General features: G+C 37.6%; 1 protein-coding gene and 1 non-coding gene across 4 annotated transcripts in view; one reads left to right on the forward strand and one right to left on the reverse strand.

Annotated features, from left to right (window-relative positions):
• Positions 1-26,811, forward strand: part of Slco5a1 (solute carrier organic anion transporter family member 5A1) — a 134,382-nt gene that overhangs the window by 20,317 nt on the left and 87,254 nt on the right. The gene's annotated exons all lie outside the window — the stretch shown is intronic.
• LOC120883846 (small nucleolar RNA U13) lies at positions 1,254-1,360 on the reverse strand. The gene has a single exon (XR_005726032.1). It is a non-coding gene; the product is annotated as a small nucleolar RNA U13 (small nucleolar RNA).

The raw sequence follows: 26,811 nt of genomic DNA on the forward strand, positions 1-26,811 counted from the left end.
TGTAGCGTTGCCTTTGGGGAAGGGATGCTTAGACAGGAAGATCCTTAAGAGGAAACAATGCGTGAGCCAAGGCTGAAAGGACCTTTGAGAACTGGGTATGCTGGTCCATGATCCTGATGTAGCAAGCCCCAGAGTGGAACATCAGAGTCACCCTTAGATGCATCTTTCAAAATGCAGATTCCTGGGCCCACTCTGGGAGGTCTAATTGGATAGATTGTGACCAAGTCCTACAATGTGTACTTTATAAAAGCTTCATAGATGATCTCATTGATCTGTCAGATTTGGAAATGACTGTCCTGCAGAAATCCTAGCCAGAGATAAGTTTCTGTTCAAAGGAGGGACTGTGGCTTCTTTTATTTTGCTTCTCATCTGCCATGAGTAGCTCCTCTACATTTCTCAAACTTCTGTGATATAGAGCCTCTCAGTTCTGCTCTGGAACTGGTTCCCATTTCTCAGCAGGTGTATTAAATGAGGGAAATGGGTGTATAACACTGCATGCTACATTGATTTTTTTTTTTTTATCAGAGATTGAACCCAGGGATACTTAACCCCTGAGCCACATCCCCAGCCCCTTTTGGTATTTTATTTAGAGACAGGTCCTCACTAAGTTGCTGAGGCTGGCTTTGAACTTGCAATCCTCCTGCCTCAGCCTCCTGAGCCACTAGGATTATAGGAGTGCACCCCTGTGCCCACCTGCTAAGTTTGATTGTTGTGGGTTGGGTTCAAAATCTAAAGGCATTTTGTAACTTTATGTCTATGGGAAATTTCATGAAAATGAGCACCAATATTCTTCACACTAGAATTTATAGTGTCTCTGCCTTCTGCCTAGTTGTAATATAATTTAAATATATTTAGCATATAATTAATATATTTGAGTGATTTGAGCTATGGAACTAGAAATAGCTCTTTTCTTGGGGGTCATGGGGCTCTATCAAAAGCCAATTTGTGTCTTGGGGAAAAGGAACCAGGAGGTGCTTTCTCTTGGGAGTTTCTGGGAAGCTGGTGGCAGTATATTTGAGAACATGGAGTAGTTACTGGGATTTACCAGTGAGAGTTTTATTTTTTTTCTTTCTTTCTTTTGTTTGCTTTAGAAATCCTCTTGTTCCACGTTGTATTTTAGAAAGGTTGGTTGCGAGCAGTCCAGCAGTATAGGCTGTGGCTAGTGACAAGTAATCTTTTGGAACACAACTTGTCAATTTGTGCTTCAATAGATAATGTCCTGAATATTGATTCTTGTAGCCACCCCACCTCCACATCAGAAGGCTGATGTGCTGCTGACTTTATATCAGGGTTTCAGGGAGGAACATCTTGCACAATGGCATGAAAACCCAATGGCCACGACTGGGAACCAGGACAGGATCCTGAGTAGTGGCTCTTAGGTTTGGCTTGTGCACTCAACCAAACTCCACGGTTTGGTTGTCACCTTTTCTGCCCGATGATTGATCCCTGTGGTTGGACCAGAGCTTGAGTGACAACCGTTATTCTCTGGTGAGGAGAAGTTAGCATCCAGAAATGAACACATTTCTCTTAGCAAAGCCATGAGTGACCGGGAAGGCTCACCTTAAAGTCAAAAGTGTCAAGGTTTCTATGCAGGAGGGGTGAGGACCTCACGGAGAGGACTCTGACAGACAGGCTCACCTTCCTTCTGCCTGAGATGCCTCAATTTTATTCCAGCATGTTTTAGCCAGCTTTTTCACTGCTCCTACTAAAAGATCTAACCAGAACAATTGTTGAGGAGAAAGTTTATTTGAAGGCTCATGGTTTCCGAGATCTTAGTCTATAGACAGCCAGCTCCATTCCTCAGGGCTCCCGCTGAGGCAGAACATCATGGCTGAAGAGTGTGGCAGAGGGAAGCAGCTCACATGATGATCAGAGAGAAGAGAGAGCGCTCCACTTGCAAGAAATACCCCAAAGCCATGCGCCCAATGCCCCACCTCCTCTATTCACATCCTACCTACTTTTGGTTACCACTCAATTAATCCCACCAGGTTATTAATTCCCTGATTGAATTAAGGCTCTCATAACCCAATCATTTCCCCTCTGAACCCTCTTACATTGTCTCAATTGTGAGCTTTTGGGAGACACTTTGCATCCAAATCATAACACAGCACTAACATCACATTTCTCCCTGAGGAAGGGTGAGATGTAGCCTCCTATCTGGGGTGCTGGTGACCATGGAGCAGATCATCCATTTCCCTTGCTTTGCTTTGGCATGTGAAGAGGTGCACCTTGCAAAAGACATTCACGAATACTGAGACAGAACATCAGGAAATAAACTCAGAAAATACAAGAAACCCATGGCTTGCTTGATATTTAAGGTGTGGATCTTGGAACCTATCAGAAATGTTTTGCTTCCAAACCTGATTGCGTCTTTCATCCTTTCTTAGGAATTTTCTTTTTCTTGAGATAAGGTCTTGCTATGAAGCTGAGGCCAGCCTCAAATCGCAATCCTCTTGTTTCAAGCTCTGAGTTGCTGTGATTACAGGTATGAGCCCCTGTGCCCAGTTTCTTTCTTGGGAATTTTAACGTCTAGTCCCAGAGGACTGTGAGAGTCTTACGTATTCCTGGCCAGACTTAACTTTCACCGGGTTTCTGATTTGCTTCTGCAAGGAAGGCACTGCAGAGTCTCCTGATTACCCCCCTTTTCTCCAGTCAAGATTCCAGCTCCTCAAATTCCCTCTTGGCTGCTCATGCAAATTTCTACCTCTCACCTCTCTTCTCAATAGAAAGATCAGGAGGTGAGCTTGGGTTCTAGCTGACTAGTGGAATTCCTTGAGAACCAAAAGGATGATCTTTCAACTTGAGTTTTGGATATCACTGAAACCCAGGGACAAAGCAAAGATGAGAGATGGCAGATTCTAGAGGTTTGGTCAGGAAGGATGCTTCAATGTTGAAGTCCCAGTCTTATTCTTTTATTAAAACTAGAGATTATCTCAGGAGATGAAATACACACAAATACGATGACAGCAGCACAGCTAGTGCTGCTTCTGTTGCTGGTGGCCAGTCCTGTCATTGATGTGTCATACTCCTAAGAGGGACCCAGCCTGGCATGGTAGTTGCTGCTGCCTTGACTCCCCCTTGTTTGAGGGGCAGGAGTGGGCTGGGCCAGAAAGGCAGAGAGGGGTATGATGGAAATGGAGATTATGGGGAAGTGTGAAAAACAGAGCAGAGCATCTTTCTGTACGAACATGGCAGTGTGCTTGGGCCAGGATGTCGAAAGCCTTACAAGGCACTGTGACTTGTAAACGATCCTTATGCCCCAGGCTTTTGGTATTTCATGTGCTTGCTTGCTTGACATTTTCCAGTAATTTCTTTTAATCAAAAAATTATCTCATTGTCCATTTTCAGTCAACAGAAAGTAAAAATAGATAAAAACGGGTGCATACAAAATATCCTCCAGATCATTCCCCAATATTAAAATTAACTGAGTTTTCTGCAGTATTATTGGGAATATAATCAAGTGATTAATCATGTTGAGAAAGATGTGTGTGTGTGTGTGTGTGTGTGTGTGTGTGTGTGTGTGTGACTGTTTCTTATTTTGGATGAATGTAACCTTCATTAGAGAATTTTAATTTGAGGGTAACTGAGTTTTCTTAGTCATAGCAGATGGTAAAATGGCTCTCAAGTGTGTTGGGGTAGCTGTTAAGCTGATTAATTCTCAGTGGGACATTGTGTGTTAATTAGAGCTTTGTTGATACTGGAGGGGCAAGTGGTATGTTGTCATATAATATAATCTTAAGACCCTAAGGAAACTTGAGAAATTAGTCCATCTCCCTGTGAAATGCTCAAAGCACCTTAAGAGAATTGCTCATTAATAACAGAACTCTAGACTTTTGTGGGCTGGATTTATCTTAAAGATGATTTATACCAGTGGTTCTGAAACACTGGTGAGCACCAGAATCACCTGGAGGTTCCAACCCACATTGCTGGGCTCAGTCCTGTGGGTCTGTTCAGTAGGTCCAGGGTGGGGCCTGGGGAGTGGCATTTCTAATGAGTGCATTTCTGCTGTCTTGGTATGGCAGCAATGCTCCATGTTCTACAGAACACTGGTTTCATGGACTGCATTCATTGGTCTATTCGTTCATTGACTGAACAAACATTTAGTGCACTCCTATTGCCAGTGTTTCAGGAGCTGGGTTTATAGTGATGCACAGGACAAAGTTCTTGTCTCCAGGAGCCTCTATTTTTGTCTGCAAGAGGCAGACAGTACATCATGTGATGTTGGGTGAGGGCTATGAAGAAAAAGAAAAAGTAGAACCCCTTGTAGGAGAGTGGTGGTCAGGGAAGATTGCTTTGAGGAGTCAAGCCCCTTAGGGAGAGACGGCAGGTCTAAGAGCCTGGAGTGGGAAGGTTCCGGGGTGTGTTTGAGCTCTGGAGGAAGGAATCTCATTTTACTGGAAGTAGAAGGAAAAGAGGAGGGAGAGTGGTCAGAGAAGGTACAGAACATTAATAAGAGTCACAGACAAAAATGTTCCTCTGAACAATCAGGAAATGCTGGTCTCAACATTAAACTTTTTCTTTAGCCTTTTGTATTAGTCTGTTTTCTATTGCTATCACAAATACTTGGGTAACATAAAGAAAAGAGATTTATTTAGCTGACAGTTTTGGAAGCTGAAAACTCAAACTACATGCTCCAGCTCTGGCCAGGGCCCCTCTTGGCTGCATCACCTCATGGCAGATGGCATGGTGGGCGTGTGTGAGAGGGAGAGGTCACATGATGAGACAGAAAACCGGAGCCCTGCTGGGGTTCAGTGAGAACCATTTAATCCCTTCCAAGGGCAGTGCCTCCATTGACATAACAACCTCCCTGTCGCCACACTGAGGTCCACGTTTCCATCACAGGAATCTGAGGGGACAGAGTATACCCAAATTACAGCTTTTTTTTTTTTTTTTTTTGTGTGTGTGTGTGTGTGCTGATCTCCATTGTTAAACTTCAGGAGAGGAATAAAATACTTAGTTTTCTCAAATTTACATGACCACAACGCTTTTAAACCCACAATCATCTCAGAAATTAGTATTCTTTGAAACCCACTTGGGAAATTGACGTAGTGGGACTTACTCCTCGACTTGCTAACCGAAGAAACTGAAGACGAGAGAAATTATTGATTTGTCCAAAGTGTTCAGACTTGAGGTGACACAGGCGATAGAAAGTACACTGGGTTTGAAGGTGGAAGACTAGGTTTGTGGCTTTGCTCTAATGGTTTGTTTATGTGGGACCTTGGCCACATTGCCTGAACTAAAATGAGGGGGTTGCATTCCCTGCTCTCTAAGGGAGAGAGTGACTCTGGATGAATGACTACTGATTTTGTCATTTTTTTTTTGACTGTGGAGTCTGTGTTAGCTAACTAGAAGAAAATGTTGAAAGATGTGCATAAATATATTCATCAGATACCACCATCTAGGTTATTTGTTGCTTGCAAATGCATACACTTCCTAGACAAGTAATTAAAATAAAATCTGTCAGAAATGTAAAACTCTAAATCATAAAATGTTGGTAAAGAAAATAAGAAATGTATAAAGACTAGGATCTATGGTAATGTACTTTGCAGCAAAATATTTTAACATAGATTTCCATTTTCATGAAGTGCATAGTTGATTAAAATACAAACAGTACATCTCAGAACAAGTGAAATTTCTTTTTCAAGTGTGCTGTCTAAGGAATTGTTGATGGAATAGTAATAATAATAAAAAAACCTCTTGGGATTTAGTCTTTTTTTTTTTTGTATCAGGTATTAGGACACAGGGTTGCTTAACCACCGAGCCACATCCCTGGCCTTTTTACTTAACTTTCTTTCTTTATTTTTCTTTTTTGAGACAGGGTCTTATTAAGTTGCTTAGGGCCTTGCTAAGTTACTGAGGCTGGCCTTGAACTTGGGATCCTTCTACCTGGGAGGATTGCTGGGTCTTCTTGTTCACTGGCTTCTTTTAAATCTTTTCCATAGTGATGCCAAACTTTTAAAATAGCAGTTTGTATATCTTTGCTCAAACACTTCCTGGGGCTCCTCAGATTCCTCCTTATTAAGGATAAAATCCAATTTCCTGCCTTGACATTGAAGGTTGTCCACATTTACTCTTTCTCTTCTATTCCAAATAATCCACTCTTTATCTTATTTCTGGTCTTTCCCTCCAGTTTTGTATAAGAGTGCCTTTGCCTTCCTGATCCATTTGTGTCCAAATTTTACTCCTCCTCAAGATCTTGCTTAAATATACTCTTATCTGAAGTGCTCATGATTTTTTCTTGGTAAAATGCAATACTATCCTTATTCATTTGGCCATGAATCAGCACTGGCTTGTGATTTTTCTGGTATTGAAATGGCATTAATCCATGTCTTTAAACATTTTATGTGCATATCTCCTTTCCTTAACTAAATTGTAATGTTTCTGAGGGTGTTTACATGTTTTTCTTCCTTCAATTTGCTTTTTTTTCTATACTGGGATTGAATTCAGGGCCTTACATATTCTAGGCAAGCACTCCACCACTGAGCTGTATCCCCAGCCCTTTTATTTTATTTTGAGATAGGTTCTTGCTAAGTTTCTGAGGCTGGTCTTGAACTTGTAATCTTCCTGCTTCTGCCTCCTCACTAGCTGGGATTACAGATGTGCCCACTGTGCTGTGCTTAGGGTGTTTACATTCCTAATACCCCTGTGCTCTGTGGAAGAAGATGGGTAATAGATGGGGTATTTATAATATTGATAAAAATAGATCCTAGACTCACAAGACTTCCATTTTTTAAAAAAAGGTAAAGATAGAATTTCAGTTTAGACATTTTCCTTGTTGACTTTATTTTTGACTTTACTATTTATAATGTTGTTTATCCTGATCGTCTGAGCTTCCTTTAATAGTCAGATCGATATTTGCTTGAATATCTCTTAAAGTAAGCCTTTGGTAATTCACTTATTAGAGAAGGTCATTAAATGGTTGTTTATTGAATTTTTAAAATGAAATAAACTCATCTAGGAAATGCCCAGTGACAGATACAATTCTTCTGTTGTTAATGACTCAGATGCCGTCACACGGGGCTGTGAGCTCCTTGAGGGAAGTTGCTCTTTCTCAGTCATTGCCATAATTCCTGTCCCTAACAGATACTCTGCACTTGGGGTGCTCTGCATATGTCAAAGGAAAATGAGCAGAGCCACAGGTTTAGAAGGACGAGGACACAACATCTCAGATAATTTTTAATGTATTGAATAAATGTCATTAGTGAAATATTTTTTTCTTCTTTTTCTTAATTTTATTTTTAAAATTTATTTTAATTAGTTACACATGACAATGATCTTGACATATCATAATTTGAAATATTTTTTTCTTATAAGTGAACATAGGACAATAGTTAATGGCTGTAATTTAATAATATAATAAAAAAAAAAGACCTCTCACATCCTGACTCAGCACATGCATGCGTTGGCTTTGTAGCATCTACTGGTGCTAAAGTGTCTGCTGCCATTCTGGTTTGGCAGAGGTTTCCCGTTTCCTTTTCTCTGTCCCTGCAGAGCGATCATGCTGGGCTGGCTATGTGCAGGTTCTTGTCCCCAGTTTCTGCATCCTTGAAACTTACCCTGGGACACCCAAGGCTGGCCCTCTCCACAGGGTGATGGGGCCCAGCAGGAGAGGAACAATTGGCAAGTTGATGAAATCCAAGGACCTTCGGGGTGAGGGGCTGGTGGGAAGGGCAGAGAAAGCCTCACCTCTGTACCCTGTGATGGACGGCAGAACAGGGAAGAACAGGGACGTCCCATCCCTTCGTTCTTTCTTACATGATTTAAGAAGTGACAGTGGAAGGGAGCACCCTGGCTTACAATGGCAGACGTGCCATCAACCGTGTTCTCTTTGACTCCCCTGAAGTCCTGCCTCAGCCTCCTTCTCTCGGTTTCTACTTGGCAGTTGCTGCTCAGGCTTCCTGGGCTGCAGTCGTGTGTACCATGCCTCAGAAGTCAAAGGGCTTCTTTCACTTGTCCCCTGGCCAGCAGATCTTCATCCTCAGTGTCCTTGAGCACCTCCTGATGATACCTCCAGGGACATAAACTTAATTGTCTTTCAACTTCCAGGATGATTCCCCAATGGCTTGCTTTTTTTTTTTTTTTTGTCACATGCTTAGCACTACATTTTTATTTTTTGTAAATGGCATTTAAAATCTCTTCTGTTACACTGCTTTTTAATTTTTTTTTTAGTTGTAGATGGACACAATACCTTTATTTTATTTGTTTTATTTTTATGTGGTGCTGGGGATCAAACCCAGTATCTCACACATGCTAGGCAAGTGCTCTACCACTGAGCCACAACCCCGGCCCTCATACTTTTTTTTTTTTTTATTGAACAGTCTGGTCATAATTATTCGCAGATCATTAAATAAAAGGACAAAAGAGAAGCCAACAATATGCAGACACACTTGCTTCTGTACATTGGCAGAGGGCAACTCTGCTGTATGGTGGCCAAGGCTCTGGGGCTGAGGTGCTCTATTATGTCTTAGGCCAATTTCTTTCTTTTTGGGTACTGGGGATTGAACTCAGGGGCACTTGATCACTGAGCCACATCCCCAGCACTATTTTGTATTTTATTTAGAGACAAGGTCTCACTGAGTTGCTTAGCGCCTTGCTCTTGCTGAAGCTGGCTTTGAACTTGCAATCCTCCTGCCTCAGCCTCCTGAGCTGCTGGTATTACAGCCATGCACCACAGCGCCTGGCTCAGGTCAATTTCTACTGTTTGAGAACAAACAATATTTCTTGGGGGATGGACTTACATATGGAGTTCTGAAATAGATTATTATGTGTGTGCAAATAAATAAATATATTTGGGACGATTTCGGAGACAGATAGTATTTGGATGAATCAATATGGTGTGTGGCATTCCAAAACACAGTAGGCATGTAGCCTGGAACCTTAACAAACGATTTGCCCTCAAATCCTTGCTTTAGGCTCTGCTTCTGGGGAACAATTAGGGTTTTCCCATAGCCAGGACGTTCATTTTTGTGAAAAGATAATTTTAGATTATACTAAAACAACGAATCTAGTTAGAATGCTTCCCTTGTTCTGCAATTAAGATGCACAGTAGGAAAGCATCTTACTTAAAGAATAAAATGCTCATGCATTATATTATCATAATATCTAATTCATTGTTTGAACTAAATGAATATTAAAAATGACAATTATATGTGTAATTAGTTTATACCAAGGTGTTAGAAAGAATTGTTCACGGGGGATATAGGGCCTTGTTATTGTATCATTCTAGCCTCATTCATGTATTATAATGTTTGTGACTCTTGGTTGTATGTTTATAAAAACCTCACCAGATATAATTTGGGTTGGCAATTTTCAATTGTGTTGGCATGGTTTGTATGAGAACAAATTCAACTGATGAGGGTAAATGCAGATAAAACCGTGAGAAACTGTTCATTTAAGCTGCTGATGGGGATCGTGGACCCGGATAGGTAATGAGATTTGTAAAGATCTCTGTATCATAATTCTATACCCAGCAAATTACTGTGCAATTCAAAATCAACACTGAACCCTTTCACGGTGTTTTATTTTTATCAAATCAAATTTTTCCTTGTATTGCTAGTCAGAGTAGCCATAAATTTCAAAATTTTGAGAAGAGATGTCGACATTTCCTAAAAAAGCAAAATTGCCTCAGTGGAATGATAGTCAAAATAATTTTGGTCCAAGGAACATAATGACTAAGTAACCAAAGGGTTGACCCTGTGGCTGCCTAAATCTCCTGTGAAATAATTTGAAATTGTGTGATTTTTCTTCCTTCTCTTTTAAATCTATCTCTAGATGTGGTGTGTAAGCTTCTCATGATATTAAAATCTTATGATCAAAGAAATTTAAAAATATTGTTCAAAATAAGTTCAATGAGAGAGTAGGCTAATAATGATATTGGGCTTGATCCATCATTTAGAAGTGTATTTTTAAATTAACTTGGATAAAACATCTTTGTGATAGTAATTTCAACCTCAAGGTGGTAGGGGAGATTAACTGAGATGGTGCTTGCTGATGCCTGGCATCTGGGACCCTAGCCTACCCTCTTTCTCTATGCTTCTGGCCACCATGGTGTGAGCAGCTTTATTCTATCTTGTGCTCCCCTGGGATGTTCTGCCTCACTACAGTCCTAAAGTTAAGGGCGCCGGATGACATGGACTGAAGCCTCTAAAACTGTGAGCCAAAATAGACCTTTCTTCCTTATAAATTGGTGTTTTCAGGTATTTTATCACAGTGACAGAAAAGTGACCAGTACAATGATGATCATGTCTTATAAAGAAAAAGTCATTTATTAGAAGTACTTTCTGGATGAAAATGACATGTCAATTAATACTGACATACAATGTTTAAGTTTGCATTTTGATTGATCAGAAATGCATCAGAATTTAAAAGGATAAAGTTATTCTTTATAAGAAGAAGTTAATGTGTCCTCGAGTGAGATGCCACAAGTTGAAATGACATAAAATTCCTGATGTCATTCACACTTCAGGTATGGGACTCTAGCTGCATTAATAGGAATGGGATGGGATGAGGACAAATCAGGTGTCACTCAATCCTGATTCATGAAGGGACTTCTCCCATGGTGGCAGCTTTGCAAATGCATCCTACTAACATTTTAAATGAATCGTCACTCTTTCTTCCCAAGGCACGGGTAGTCCAAAGAATGGATCCTTAGCTGATGTTTTCTTGGGTTGAGTACTCCTTACATGATGTCAAGACTTTTATCTACCTTTCCTGTGTTGTCAAAGTATTTAAAAATGTTACAAAGTGTTTAAGTAATCAAAGTATTCATTAAGTAAAATCTTTTAACAAATATTTGACATAAGCATATTTTTCCTCAATTATCTAGATAGTTCTAGGTAAGATGATTTTTTGAGGAGTCCTAGATTATCAATTACACACCTTAGCTCTTCGTTTCTTCTTTTTACCTAGTGCTTGCAACAATGTTTTAATTTTTTTGAAATTTAATTTTAATTGACAAATAATAATTGTGTATGTTACCATTAACATATACAATGAGATATTTTGATATATGTTTGCAAAGTAGAATGATTCAGTCTAGCAAGTCTGTCACCTCACATACTCATTATTTTTGTGATAAAAACATTTAAAATCTAATCTTTTGGCTGTTTCAAAACAGATCACTGTAGCATATTTCTCCCTCATTCTTTGATCAACATTTTCCTTTCCCCTGTCCACCCCACCTTCCCCCAGCCTCTGGCACCCATCATCCTATACTCTACTTCTATGAGCTCAAATGCTTTAAATTCCACATAGAAGTGAAATCTTTTAGTATTTGTCTTTTTGTTCCTGGTTCATTTCACTTAATGTCCTCCAGGCTTATCCATATTGACGCAGATGACAGAGCTGATAGAATTCCCTTCTGTTTAAAAGATCAATATATATTCCATTGTATACACACATACATGCCACATTTTCTTTATCCATTCATCCTTTGATGGACACTTCAGTTGATTCCATGTCTTGGCTATTGTGAGTAATGTTTCAATGAACACAGGAGTTCAGATATATTTTTGGCATGCTAATTTTAATTCCTTTGGATCTATATCTGGAATTGTGATTACTGGATCATATTTTTAGTTTTCTGGGGAACCTTCACATACTGTTTCCCACAATGGCTGTACTAATTTCCATTCCCACCAAAAACATGCAAGTGTTCTCTTTTTTCCACAAGTTTTCAATTTCTTTGCTGTTGTTGTATGTATATGTGTGCACATTTGCTAGATAATGTAAAGATCACTCTCTTGAAGAGAAACAATAAATTGCTTCCAGGATTTCTTCCTGATGAATACATTACACAAACTCCGTTAACTGAGCTGCATAGACATATGGCAGTTATGAAACCTTGGTGCATATGTTATGTAAATGTTGTAGTTTAAGTACCTTAGGCTGCTAGGTGGAGCATAGAATTATTTGTGAAATGCTCTTGTAAGTATCTGTTCCCCCTCTCCTCAGAATATTTACTTATTGGTGAAACTTCCTGAAAGTAGTTGAAAATTAAGTGATTGGATCAGTCATGGGATGAGTGATGGAGTTTAAAAGATGATAAATCTGCATCATTGAGAATGGGTTAAGGGGCTGGGGATGTGGCTCAAGCCATAGCCCGCTCGTCTGGCATGCGTGCGGCCCTGGTTCGATCCTCAGCACCACATACAAAAACAACGATGTTGTGTCTGCCAATAACTAAAAATAAATATTAAAAAATTCTCTCTCTCTCTCTCTCTCTCTCTCTCTCTCTCTCTCTCTCTCTCTCTCTCCCTCCTTCTATCACTCTCTCTTTAAAAAAAAAAAAGAGAATGGGTTAAAACATGAAGAGCTCTCAAATACCAAATGATGCTTATTTTTGTCATCAGGACATATCTGATACAAAATGCACAACTCTTTTTTTCAAAGAGTATGAGGTAATTAGACATAACTAAAAGCAATTTTTTTTGATGATCACAGTTTACATTTTTATGTACTAGTTTCTTTGGTATTTTTAGAGTCATATTAACTTCCCATTTTGGACTATTAAATATTACATAATAGCTGTATTATCTCTAGTCAGGTCTCAGAATTAATGCTCTGTTAGTGATGAGATTACTTTAGAAATGTCCTTGAGGACTTGATTAAAGTGTATGAGTAAATTTGAAAATTTAGCATGGCAAATTTATGACAACATCTCTAAGATACTTTGCTGTAGCTGGGTGTGGTGGTACTTGCCTGTAATCACAGCTACTTGGGATGCTGAGGTGGGAAAATCACATGAGCCCAGACAACATAGTGAGACCCCCATCTCAAAAAAAAAAAGTAAATTTGCTATGAAAATAAAAATTGCTCCTATGACAATTCAGGATTTTCTTTTTAAAAGATTAAGACTTAATATTGAGATTTCTTATGTAGTAGTTCAATGTTGCACAAATTAATATCTTTCTGCTAGAGCTTTAATGGTGTTCTGATTTTTTAATGGTTTAATTTTGACATTTGTTGAGTTTTAAGCATTATCTCATTTGTGTCTTTATTTAGTCACATGTGAGTTTTTGGACTTCACAGTGAGATAACTTGGGCTTGAGTTTACCAGTTACTAGTTTGTGACCTGGGTATATATTTGGTAGCATTTCAAGAGTCAAGACTCCTTCTGTAAAGTGCAAACTGGTTAAACTTATCTTTCAGATATTTTGGTGGGAGGATTAGCTATTGTGTTTAAAAAGCACAGAGAAGTTAATAAGTACTAGTTCTCTTCCTTTTCTTTCTAAGTTACCTTTTAGTTCCTATTTCAACCACTATTTAGCAATTATCATAGCATATCTTTTAAAAATATTTTTAATGCATTACAATTCATATTATATATAGAGCACAATTTTTCATATTTCTGCTTGTATACAAAGTATACTCCCACCATTTGTGTCTTCTTCATACATGTGCTTAGGGTAGTGATGTTCATTTCATTCCACCATCTTTTTTTTACCCTCTTGCTCCCTCCCTTCCCCTCTCTCCCCCTCCCTCCTCTTTGACCATCTAGAGTTTGTCTAATCTTCCTATGCTCCCCCTCCCAACCCTTTTATATAATTAGCCTCTTTATATCAGATAAAACATTTGGCATTTTTTTGGGATTGGCTAACTTCACTTAGCATTATATTCTCCAACTTTATTTATTTACCTACAAATACCATCATTTTATTATCTTTTATTGCTGAGTAATATTCCATTGTGTATATATACCACATTTTATTTATCCACTCATCTATTGAAGGACATCTTGGTTGGTTCCACAGTTAAGCTATTGTGAATTATGCTGCAATAAACATTGATGTGGCTGTGTCCCTGTAGTATGCTGTTTTTAAGTCCTTTGGGTATAGACCAAAAAGTGGGATAGCTGGGTCAAATGGTGGTTCTATTCCCAGTTTTCCAAGAAATCTCCACACTGCTTTCTAGATTGGTTGTTCCAATTTTCAGTCTCACCAGCAATGCATGAGTGTGCCTTTTCCCCTACATCCTTGCCAACACTTATTGTTGTTTGTACTCCATTCTGACTGGAGTGACATGGTATCTTAGAGTAGTTTTGATTTGCATTTCTCTAATTGCTAGTGATGATGGACATTCTTTCATATATTTGTTGATTGATTGTATATCACCTTTTGAGAAGTGTCTGTTCAGTTCCTTGGCCCATTTATTAATTGGGTCCATTTATTTTTTTGGAGTTTAGCTTTTTGAATTCTTTATATACCCTAGAGATTAGTGCTCTATCTGATGTGCGTGTGGTAAAATTTACTCCCAAGCTGTAGGCTCTCTATTCACCTCACAAATTGTTTCTTTTGCTGAGAAGAAGCTTTTTAGTTTTAATGCATCCCATTTATCAATCTTTGATTTTACTTCTTGCACTTTAGGAGTCTTATTAAGGAAGTCAGATCCTAGGCTGACATGATGAAGATTTGGGCCTACTTTTTCTTCTATTAGGTGCAGGGTCTCTGTTCTAGTTTCTTAGTCTTTGATCCACTTTGAGTTGATTTTTGTGCAGGGTGAGAGATAGAGGTTTAATTTCATTTTGCTACATATGGATTCCCAGTTTTGCCAGCACCATTTGTTGAAGAGGCTACCTTTTCTCCAATGAATGTTTTTGGCATCCTTGTCTAGTATGAGATAACCATATTTATGTGGGTTTGTCTCTGTGTCCTCTATTCTGTACCATTGTCTACATGTCTACTTTGGTGCCAATACAATTTTTGTTCTATAGCTCTGTAGTATAGATTAAGTTCTGGTATTGTGATGCCTCCTGCTTCACTTTTCTTGCTAAGGATTGCTTTGGCTATTCTAGGTCTCTTATTTTTCCAAATAAATTTCATGATTGCCTTTTCTATTTCTATGAAGAATGTCATTGGAATTTTAATAGGAATTGCATTAAATCTGTATAACACTTTTGGTAGTTTGGCCATTTTGACAGTATTAATTCTGCATATCCAGAAGCATGGGAGATCTTTTTGTCTTCTGAGGTTTTCTTCAATTTCTTTAGTTTCTGTGGTTTTCCTTGTAGAGGTCTTTCATCTCTTTTTTTAGATTGATTCCAATATATTTTATTTTATTTGAGGCTATTGTGAATAAGGCAGTTTTTCTAATTTCTCTTTCAGTGGATTATTGCTGATGTATAGAAATGCATTTGATTTATGGGTATTGATTTTATATCCTGCTACTTGCTGCATTCCTTCATATCACAATGGAATGAAATTAGAAATCAACAATAAAGTAAAAAATAGAAGCTACTCTAACAATTGGAGACTAAATAATACACTATTGAATGATGAATGGATAGTAGAAGAAATCAAGAATGAAATGAAAAAATTCTTAGAGGTAAATGAGAACACTGATAACAACATATCTAAATCTCTGGGACATTGTGAAGGCAGCACTAAGAGGAAAGTTTATTTCCTTTATAAATGAGCACCTTCATTAAAAGAATAAAAAGTTGGAGCTGGGATTGTGGCTCAGCGGTAGAGTGCTTGCCTAGCACGGACGGGACCTGGGTTCGATCCTCAGCACCACATTAAAAATAAAGGCATTGTGTTGTGTCCATCTACACCTAAAAAATATTAAAAAAAGAATAAAAAGTTAATAAATAAATGACCTAAAACTACATCTCAAAGCTCTAGAAAAAGAAGAACAAATTAACATCCAAAACAATAGAAGACAGGAAATAATTAAGATCAGAGCTGAAATCAATGAAATCAAACCAAAAGAAACAGTTGAAAAGAAAAAGTTGGTTCTTTGAAAAAATAAATGAAATAGATAAGCCCTTGGCCATGCTAATGAAGAGAAAAAGAGAGAAAACTCAAATTACTAAAATAAAAATATCACAACGGACATGTCTGAAATACAGAAGATAATTAGAAACTATTTTGAAAATTTATACTCCAATAAAATAGAAAAAATAGAAGACATCAACAAATTTTTAGAGACATATGACCTACCCAACCTGAATGAGGAGGTCATACATGATTTAAACAGATCAATTGCAAGTAATGAAATAGAAAATGCCATCAAAAGCTTACCAACCAAGAAAAGCCTAGGACCAGATGGATTCTAAGCCAAGTTCTACAAGACTTTCAAAGAAGAATTAACACCAATATTCCTCAAAGTATTCCATGAAATAGAAAAGGAGAGAACCCTTCCAAACTCATTATATGAGGCTAATATCACCCTGATCCCAAAACCAGACAAAGACACTTTAAGGAAAGAAAACTTCAGACCAATATCCCTGATGAACATAGATGAAAAAATTCTCATTCTGGCAAATTGCATACAAAAACATATTAAAAAGATAGTGTACCACAATCAAGTGGGTTTCATATCAGGGATGTAGGGTTGGTTCAACATATGGAAATTAAGAAATTCATCATACTAACAGACTTAAAAACAAGAATCATATGATCATCTCAATAGATGCAGAAAAAGCATTTGACAAAATATAGCACCCCTTCATGTTCAAAACACCAGAAAAACTAGGGACAGTAGAAACATACCTCAACATTGTAAAAGCTATATAAGCTAAACCCAAGACCAGCATTTTCTCTAAAAACTGGAACTAGGCAAGGATGTCCTCTTTCACCACTTCTATTCAACATCATCCTTGAAACTCTAGCCAGAGCAATTAGACAGAATAAAGAAATTAAAGGAATACAAATAGGTAAAGAAGAACTCAAACTATCACTACTTTCTGTTGACATTATTCTATATCTTGAAGATCCAAAAATTCCACCAGAACGTCTAGAACTAAAAAATGAATTATTTTAGTTATTTATGTGGTGCTGAGGATTGAACCCAGTGCCTCACACATGTTAGGCAAGCACTCTGCCACTGAGCCCCAGCCCCAGCCCCGACAAATACTTTTATCGTACAATAAATTTTATTAATTTTAAGGACACAGTGAGTGTTTTGATGGATGTGATAGTCATGTAGTTATTTCCACTGTCAAGATATGGAACATTTCCATCACCAAATGTTTATGTCACTATGAAATCCACCCTTCCCTCACCCTGCCCTGTCCCTGGAAACCTCTTGAAAAGCTCTCCATCACTAGTGGTGTGAACATACATTTTAATTCCTCTTGGATAACATAAGGATGGAAGTGCTGGGTCATATGGTAAGTGCCTGTTTAATTGTAAGATACTGCCAAACTGTTCTCTATTGTGGCTCTCCCATTTTGTACTCCCACCAGCAGGCATGAGAGTTCTAGTTGATATGGGCAATCTTCTAATTTAGCCCTTCTGGTGATAGTAGTTTCTCATTGCTCTCATGTGCATTTATTTAATGATTAATGGTGTTGAGCATTTTTTCATGGATTATTTGCTATCTTGATAACTTCATTGATAAAAATATTAAAAAATTTTGCCCATTTGCATATTAGCTTTTTAATCTTATCATTGAGTTGTATGAATTTTTTAAAATCCATATCCTGAATAAAAGTCTTTTGTCAGATACATGTTTTGCAAGTATATTCTCCCAAACTGTTGTCTGGCCTTTTTTTTTTTTTAAAGTAGGCTTTAGTTTTTAGTGTTTCAGATTCATAGAAAAATTGAGAGAAAGGAATAGAGATTTCCCACATATCCCTTGCTACCACACATGCATCTCCTTTGCCTGTATAACACCCTCCACCAGCATGGTAGATTTATTATGAGTGATGAGCCTACACTAACACATCCTTATCATCCAGAGTTGATAGTTTACATTAGGGTTTATTTTGGTATACATTTATGAATTTGGACAAATGCGTAATGACGTCCATCCACCCCAATTATCTTTTCATGTGGGTTTTACTCCACACGTGACCACTTGCTCTTTTTAGGAAGAGGCATGACTCTCTTTATCACTCAGAGTGTTTAATGCAAAGTACTTCATGTGGTATAATTTCAACATATGACTGTTGATTGATTTATGATTAAGGAATAGAGTGTTTGGGGTAAATGAATATTCTGGGTATTGGAAAACCAGATATGCAAATTCCATCTTCAAAGACTTTGGACACTATAAAATATACTTAACATTAAAATGACACTGCATATAACACCATCATCATCCTTTGGTGGCTCTGAAGATCCTTTAAATTCTGTACTGTCTCAGAATCGTAACTTTAACTATGAAGCTAGATATATTAATAGAAGAATAATCTTTATAATTGTTATAGTTGACATTGATAGAGCACTTAGTGCATTATCTCATTTATTTCCCTCAATAACTCTTGGAAGTAGATAAATCATCTACTTCCTATTTATAGAGGAGAAAGAATATCCAGTGGGATTGAGCAACTTGAGAGCCAGGCCCTGATAAGAGTTACATAGACATCTGATGTGCTTAAGGACCACTTGAATATTTTGAATTGAATCATTATTGCCCCTGGGACCCCAAACATTACTTCTTATTTTAAAACAAAATGCCTTCTATAAGCTTGGCCACTTGTCCCATTTCTTTTTCATAATAGTTGTTTATAGACTACTCCTGCTTTCCAATGGAGAATTTACTACTGTAAGTTAAAGTGTTGTGTAATAGAAGAAACTCCACAGCTTAGGCACGTTAACTCAGTAAAGCTGTATGTAAAATAATCTTTCTTATATAGTTAAATAACAGAGTCAGGAATTATTTAGATTACTCAGAAGAATTTATCCTTTCATTGATGAAGTGATTAAGAGGAGAGTGCTTTGAGACAATAGCATCTTCCACATAAGCTTTCTGAAAAGATTAAATGAGAAAACACATGTAAGGGCCTTAGTACAGTATCTCACATATAATAAATGCCCACTATTATCTTTTTGTAATAGTTCTCTCAGTGAGTTTAGACTTTGACTACTAACACTTCTCTAAATATAAGAATAAGCTTTACAATGAACATGAGTGCAAGCAGTCTTATTGGATTAATGAAAGCTAATATGATTAATTGAATTAAGGGAAGCTAATATGAAGGATAATATTTTTATTAAAGGTGTCCTGGAAGTTTATATCACCTGACTGTCTATAAAATCCAATGGTTAAACTAGGTGAGGTGGCGCATACTTGTAATCCCAGCGGCTCCAGAGGCTGAGGCAGAAGGATTGCGTGTTCAAAGACAACCTCAGCACAAAATGAGATGCTATGCAACTCAGTCTCTAAATAAAATACAAAACAGAATTGGGAATGTGGCTCAGTGGTCGAGTGCCCCTGAGTTCAATCCCCAGCAATCCTAGTACCTACCCTCTGCAAAAAAAAAAAAAAAAAAAAAAAAAAAATCCAGTGATTAAACTGGGCATGGTGCCCAGTGATTTGGGAGTTTGAGGCAGAAAGATTGCAACTTGGAGGCCAGCCTCAGCAACTTAGTGAGACCTTGTCTCAACATAAAAAAGAAAATGAACTGGGGATGTAGCTCAGTGGTAGTACCCCTGGATTCAATCTGCAGTACTGGAAAAAAAAGAAAGAAAGAAAAAGAATCCAATGGATAGTCATGGTGGTGCCAAGAACACCAGGGACATTCACATGTGATATTATTCTACTTGAGCTCAGAAGTTCTTCTGTACTTGGAGCTTGTTTATGGAAATCATGCTTCTTTAAGTGCCTGAACAGCATAGCTGTGTCACACTGTGCCTGTTCACCAGGAAGGTGCTTCCTGGCAGTGACTTACACTTCCCAGGAGATAAATTTAAACAGCTGATATGCTCTTCTGAGTCTTCACCATAATTACTGAAGAAAATGTCACGCAACACATTTGGAATGTATTTTTCAGATAATGTACATTTTCCTGCCATCCTTATGGCAGCCAATTACTGATGAAATTGAAGATGGAAGTCTAAATAATGAGCTTCCTTTTTATTGAAAATGCTTTTAAGATTCCTGCTACTAGCAGTTCCAAAAATATTTTAAGAGTTTTCATCTCAAGATTAATATCTGGGGTGGGGGTTGTGGCTCAGTGGTAGAGCACTAACATATGTGAGGCATTGGGTTCTATCTTCAGCACCACATAAAAACAAACAAACAAACAAACAAATAAACAAATGAAATAAAGGTATTGTGTCCATCTATAATTAAATTTTTTTTAAAAAAAGGTTAATTTCTTCAGTAGTAGAGACCTATGTAACTCTTATTACTAAACTTTTGGTACCTTTTTGTAGTTTGGGGACACATGCATGTAAATTGAAAGAGAATAGCCTTTGGTTTCAGATAAAGCCATGTTCAAATATTGGCTTTATCACTTATTGATGGCTGATTTTGATTTCCCTGGGACTCAGTTTTCTCATCTATAAATTGGGAAATAATTTTTCCCCCATAGTTGTTGTTGAATGTTGAATTGCATAAATGATGTAAAGTACCTAATGTAGTTTCTGGAAGGCAGTCATTAACAATAAGTAATGAAATCATTTTAATTCAGCATGAATTATAATTCAACTCAAATATTGCTTGGGGTTTACAATCTCATAAGTTGATCTTTGAGAAATTGCTAACCTTGGAAAAATTTAACTTTTAAAATTAATTTCCTGTGTACAAATAGTCCTTCCTTTCATTTATAACTTTCTATAGATAGACTATTAAACTCTTTTTTTCTATTAAACAGATAAACTGTTATTTTAAAGAAGTGAGTTTTTCAAATGTGCATTTAAATGAAAATGTACCCAGACCTCTGTGATTTATATCCATAGGTCAGATAGTTATAACTACCTTAGAGGTAAAATTAAAAGAAATGTGTGCAAACATATAGCTGACACTTGGAATGGAGTAAATGCTCAATAAAGGACTGCCATTTTTATTATAATGGTCAGTAAACTTATTTTCATAAAGTAACAGTAAATACTTTAGGCTTTGTGGGCTATACCATTTCTGTTACAACTACCCGATTCTGTGCTTGTGGTTGGAAATCAGCCATATGTACATAGTACATAAATGAATTTGTGCAGCCATGTTCCAATAAAATTCAATTTACTGGACCTAAGTGGTAGTTTGCTACCCTTGGTTTATTATAATAGCTTGACCTGCAAGAAGTCATCATGCAGTATTAGGCAGATTAATCTTAAGTAAAATTGGAGGATTTTTACGAACCCTTATGTTCATTGCTTAGACATTTGCTAATGTTCACTGGCTGCCCAGAAGAGGTGCCTGGAGGAGGTGCTATGGATAGAAGGACAAATTAAACAAGGTCATTAGCCTGCAAAAGTTTCCTTCAAGTTAAAAAAAAAATTATTCTGAGTGTACTCAAAACCGATACATATGATAGCTCGGGTATTCGTAGTTCAAAGAGATAAAAGGTACTAATTGCAGAAGACATGTTTAAATACTTTTTTTTTTTTGCTTATTTTAATTTATACTCAATTAGACCTGAAAGTATGGAAAGTTATAAAGAACACACTAAAAAAAATCCCTGCACTGCAATTTTACTACCCTAAGCTAACAATTTTTAACATATGGGTATGTTTCCATTTAGTTTGGTTTTTTAAATGACTTTTGGGGTGTATTTTACATACCATAAAATTCATCCACTGTAAGTGTATAATTCAGTGATTTTTACTGAATTTATAGAATTGTGTGACCACCCACCAGAATTCACTTTTAGAACACTAGTCTTATTTTTTTCTGAGGTAAAAGAGACATAAAATAAACTGCACATAATTACATACACAGTTTGAAAGGATTTCTCTCTCTCATACCAACACATATACACACCCCTGAAACCATCACCATAATCAGATTGTGACCACATTTAACATTATCAAAAACTTCCCATGCATCTGTAATCCCTCCCTTCTGCATGGCCTCCTTAGTCCCCAGGTAACCATGGTTCTGTTTTTATTACTAGAGTTGAGTTTGCATCTTCTAGATATCCATAAATTGAATTATCCAGTATGTCCTCTTTTATGGAAGCATTCTTTAGCTCAGCATAATTATCTTGATATTTATTCATATTTTAGTGTGTATCTGTAGATTGTTCCTTTATAATAGAAGTAGTATTCCATTATATGAATATACTTCTTTGCCCACCACCCCTGGATAGTCATTTTGGTTGTATCCAGTTACAGTGACTACAAATAAAGTTGCTATGGACATGCGTATTTCAGTCTTTGTGCAGTTGTGTGTTGTCATTTATTATCATACAAGAAGTAGAATAGTTGAATCGTAATATATATATATATATATATATATATATATATATATATTCAACCTATTAAGATTCTATCAAACTGTTCTTCAAAGTGTCTGTACCCATTTACATTCCCACTAGTAGTGTGTGTAGGAGAGTTCTCGTTGCTTCATTTTTTAACCAAGCTTTCTCACTGCTGTGACTTAAGGACCCAACCAGCACAATTGTAGAGGAGGAAAAGTTTATTTGACAGCTCACGGTTTCAGAGGTCGACAGAGGACTGCATTCTTCTGGGCAGGTGAGGTGAGGTAGGACATCATGGCTGGAAAGTGTGGTGGAAGGAAGCAGCTCACGTTACCATGATCAGGAGGCAGAGAGAGACTTCACTCTCCATACACAAATATATACACCAAAGTCACGCCCCAACGCTCACCTCCTCCAGTCACACCCTACCACTTCATTTAGCACTCACTTAATTCCAATCAGGGGATTAAACCACAGATTGGATTAAGACTCTTACAACCCAGTCATTTTTCCTTGGAACCTTCTTGCCTTGTCTCATAGGTGAGCTTTAGGGACAATGTCCTTTAGGGGACACTTTACATTCATACCATAACACTTCACAACCTTGATAACATTTGATATGGTCTGTCTTTTTAATTTTAACCATTTGACTAGGAGTTTAGTGATATCTCATTGGGATTTTAATTTGTAATTTCCTGACCAGTGATAATTGAACTTCTTTAATGTACTTATTTGACATCCATGTTATCTTCTTTGGTTAACTGTCTGTTCGAAAAATATTTTCCTTAATTGTTTTTCCTAGGATTTTTATATCTTAGCTCTTATATTTAGATCTATGATTCATTTTGAGTTCATTTTTACCTGTGCTGTCTAATGGTTCCAGCATCATTTGTTGAAAAGACTTTTTCCAGAGAATCACTTTAACCTGTTGGTTAAAAGACAATTGTGCATAAGTACGTGTTTTTGTATTTTCTTTTCCATTCCATTGATTTATTTTTCTCTTTAAGCCAATACTACATTCTTCTGATAAAAATATCTTTCTAAGTCTTAAAAGCAGGTACTTCTAGTCCCTCAACTTTGTTTTTCTTTATGAACATTGTTTTGGACATTCTATGTTCTTTACATTTCAATATGAATTTCAGAATGAGTTTGTCAATTTCTACCAAAAAAGCCTATTGGAATTTTGATTGGAATTGCATTGCATTTGTAGATCAATTTTGGGAGAACAGACAATCTAACCCTCTCCAACATTTAAAACACAAATAAGTTGCATTCTTCATTCATTTTGACCTTATTTAATTTTTTTTCAGTGATATCTTAGAATTTCAGTGTGTAGAGGTTGTACATATTTTGTCATTTACTCTAAGTATTTTATATTTTTGATGCTATCATAAATGGTATTGTTTTATTTTTTGTTCATTGCTAGTATGTGGAAATACAGTTGATTTTTGATATTGATCTTTTATTCTACAACTTTGCTAAGCTTGCTTATTAGTTCTAGTAGTTTTTAAAGCATTTTTTCTTGAAGTTTGTCTTTTTGACATAATCATAATCATGTTGTCAAAGAATTTTGTATCCTTTATTTTCACTTATCTTTGACAAGTATTTCCTGAAGATATAAAAATTATTCCTAAATATTCAAATTAATGGCCTCAACTAGGTCTCAAGACTTAGTTAAAAATCCTACTCATGTTGTCTCTATCTTTCTCATATTCATAATGTACCAATAAACGTCATCATGATATACATGTGGATTACTGTCCAAAAGCTTGATTGTCTAACTCAGCACTAACAAAGGGTAAGGATAACTGATTCTCTGAGCTTGTATTAGCATTGAGTACTATCATGTGTGTCTTGACTAGTTATAGACTAGCGTCATATCTTAGTGCTTGCAGCTTCTATTTCTTGATACCTAGTGAGGGTAAAGTTTTTATGGGTTCATTAATGTTTGAGTTACTATAAATCATTCTTTCCTTCATTTTCTTTGTGTCATCAGAAAATCAATTCTTCTACTTTCTCTTCTTTTTTCTTTCTTTTCTTTTTCTTCTCCTTCTTCTCCTTCTTCTCCTCCTTCTCCTCCTTCTCCTCCTTCTCCTTCTCCTTCTCCTTCTTTTTTTAGGACCAGAGATTGAGCCTGGGGGCATTTTACCACTGAGCTACATCCCCTGCCCTTTTTATTTGTTGTTTTGAGGCAGGGTCTCACTGAGTTGTTGATGCTGGCCTTGAACTTGCGACTCTCCTTCCCCAGCCTCCCAAGAGAATGGATTCTCTGGGAAATACAGGCATGTACCACCATGTCTGACTCAGAGAATCCATTCTTATCTTTTCATAAAACTTTGTATTTTTTTGCTCCAAAATGTAACTTTAAAATTTTGGCCTAATGTTTTTGTGCCTTCCTGACAGCCATCCTTGTGATCCTTCCTGAGGATCGCTCACAGGTGGCTAATTTGCTGCTTTAAAGTCATGGCACATTAAGGGCTTCCGCTTCCCTGCCCCAGATACTAATTGAGTGCAATTGCCTGCCTGTGATGCACGTGTATGTTCCCTTTTAGGGATCAAACTAGACCCTAAATAATTATCAAATTACTTTGAAAATATTTCTAAAGAAAGATAATGAATTTCAACCAACAATTTCTCACTTATGGGGGTGAGGAAGAAGCATCTGAACCTACATAAGCCCCTTCTCCCTCTGATTTGTGACCTGAGATACTCCCTTGTGTTTTATTAAAGTGATACATTATTCTTTGACTGCTGTGGCAGCTGGCCTTTGTCTGTCAGGCTCCTGTCTAAGTAACTGAATCATTTAAAAGAAAAAAAAAATATCACTGCTCGAAATAACCAAGATCAAAGACCTCTTATCTGCCCATGCTTATGAGTGGAAGGGATGAGCAAAGGAATTTATTTATTTATTTTTTTAATATGATGTTCTGGTACAATGAAGTACTCTGGCTATTTTTCAGGGAATGATGCAAGTTGAATGAGAGTTGGTGCCACTACTGTGATACCACAGTGAGATGTGGTTTGCTGTTCATATCCTTTATCTGTGGTAGCTGTGTCACCAACTTATGCAAGAGAGCAGCCTCCTATCACTGTCTCAGACCAGCTATAGTGGTCATTTGAGCCCTGGAGGAATGTAGACATAATGTTATCCTGTGGCACCGTCCTGGGCACAAGCCAAGACCCTGAATCAGGACCTTAATTACACTCATAACTCAAACCCCTTGTCAGCATCAGTTCTCCAGATTGGTCACTGCCATGTGGGGTGACTGAGGAAATAGGATCTGGCCCAGTGGGAAGATGGGGAAGCCATCCCAGTGAGCACTAAGAAGCCAGGGATGGGAAGCAAGTTGGAAATAGAGGCTGATCAATTAGAGATCAAGTTCAAGTGAGGGTGCTGCAAATCCAGGCCAGTTACAAGGAGGATCTGAGGACCCAGGAAACCCCACTGGGTATGCAGTGGCCTATACAGAACCTGAAAAATGTAAGAGTCAGGGTCCTGTGGCTGTAAACCACAGGAAGCAACTCCATCAACCAGAGAGGTACATATGACTTATGAGGACAGGAAGCCCCAGGGATCTAGGGAGCAGGAGTCCATGGATGACCCTTCAAGGCTCTGCTGATGAAGTGAAGCTTTAACTTTTGTTATTTTATTTAAGATTCAAAGTCCTTGTCTTCATCTTATCTCCATCCAACGAATACTAATTAGTGCTTATGGTCGGTATTGCTCAACGTTGATAATGCATCCATGAAGAAAACAGTTCCAGTGGCGGAGACAGAAAATAACCAAATAAACACGAGGGTATCATATATTGTAGCACGTGCTGTATGAAAACTCCAGCAGAGGGCTTGGGGCTGTGGCTCAGTGGTAGAGTGCTTGCCTAGCATGTGTGAGGCACTGGGTTTGATCCTCAGCACCACATAAAAATAAATAAATAAATAAAACAAAGATCTATCGACAACTAAGAAAGAATTAAAAAAAAAAGCTTCATCAGTCAATTTCCATATCTGGAAAATATCCAGAGATAACATAGTAACCTCACAATATTGTCAAGAGAATGTTAACATAATAAATGTAAATGGTATAGCCAAAAAAACAAAAAAAAACCAAAAAGCTTCGTCAGGATGGGCATCAGGTAAATACTGTGTTGGCACAGGGGAAACCCTGGATTCTTTGAGGAGTGGTATTTGAGCAGAAATCTGGAAGAAGGGAGGGACCAAACCACATGGGCATCTGGGAGATCTTCCAAAGAGAAGAGCATGGAATTGGTCTGGGTTGGTCACCCAGACTCTCAATGAATCACGCAGGTCAGGGCCCCACGGAGAGCAGGCTGTCAAGTCTATGTACATGAAGGGGTGAGTGGGTCCTAAAGGAAAATGGAATTGCTTTTATGATAATAAGAAGGGGGTAAAGAAACTGAAAGGCAGAAAGAAAAGATGTCCACCTCAGTTGAAGGTAGTGTTCTGTCATTGAATTCGACAGATGAACAAAGAGAATGAATGAGAAGGGGATTGTTCAGGACAGCAGGGATGAGGTCTGCAGAGGGGCCTCTGACATGGTACTTTGGACTCTCAACTGAATTCCATTGAGTGGTACAGAAGAGAGGGAGGGAGATGGGAAAGCAAGTGCTCAGGAGACCCCAAGGACCTGCAGGGCCCTGACTTCCTGTTCTAGATTTTGGGGCCTGCCCTCCATAGCACAGTGGAAATGACATTTCTAAATGGAACTG

This window comes from Ictidomys tridecemlineatus, chromosome 7 (assembly GCF_052094955.1).
Source record: "Ictidomys tridecemlineatus isolate mIctTri1 chromosome 7, mIctTri1.hap1, whole genome shotgun sequence".
Lineage (NCBI taxonomy): Eukaryota > Metazoa > Chordata > Mammalia > Rodentia > Sciuridae > Ictidomys > Ictidomys tridecemlineatus.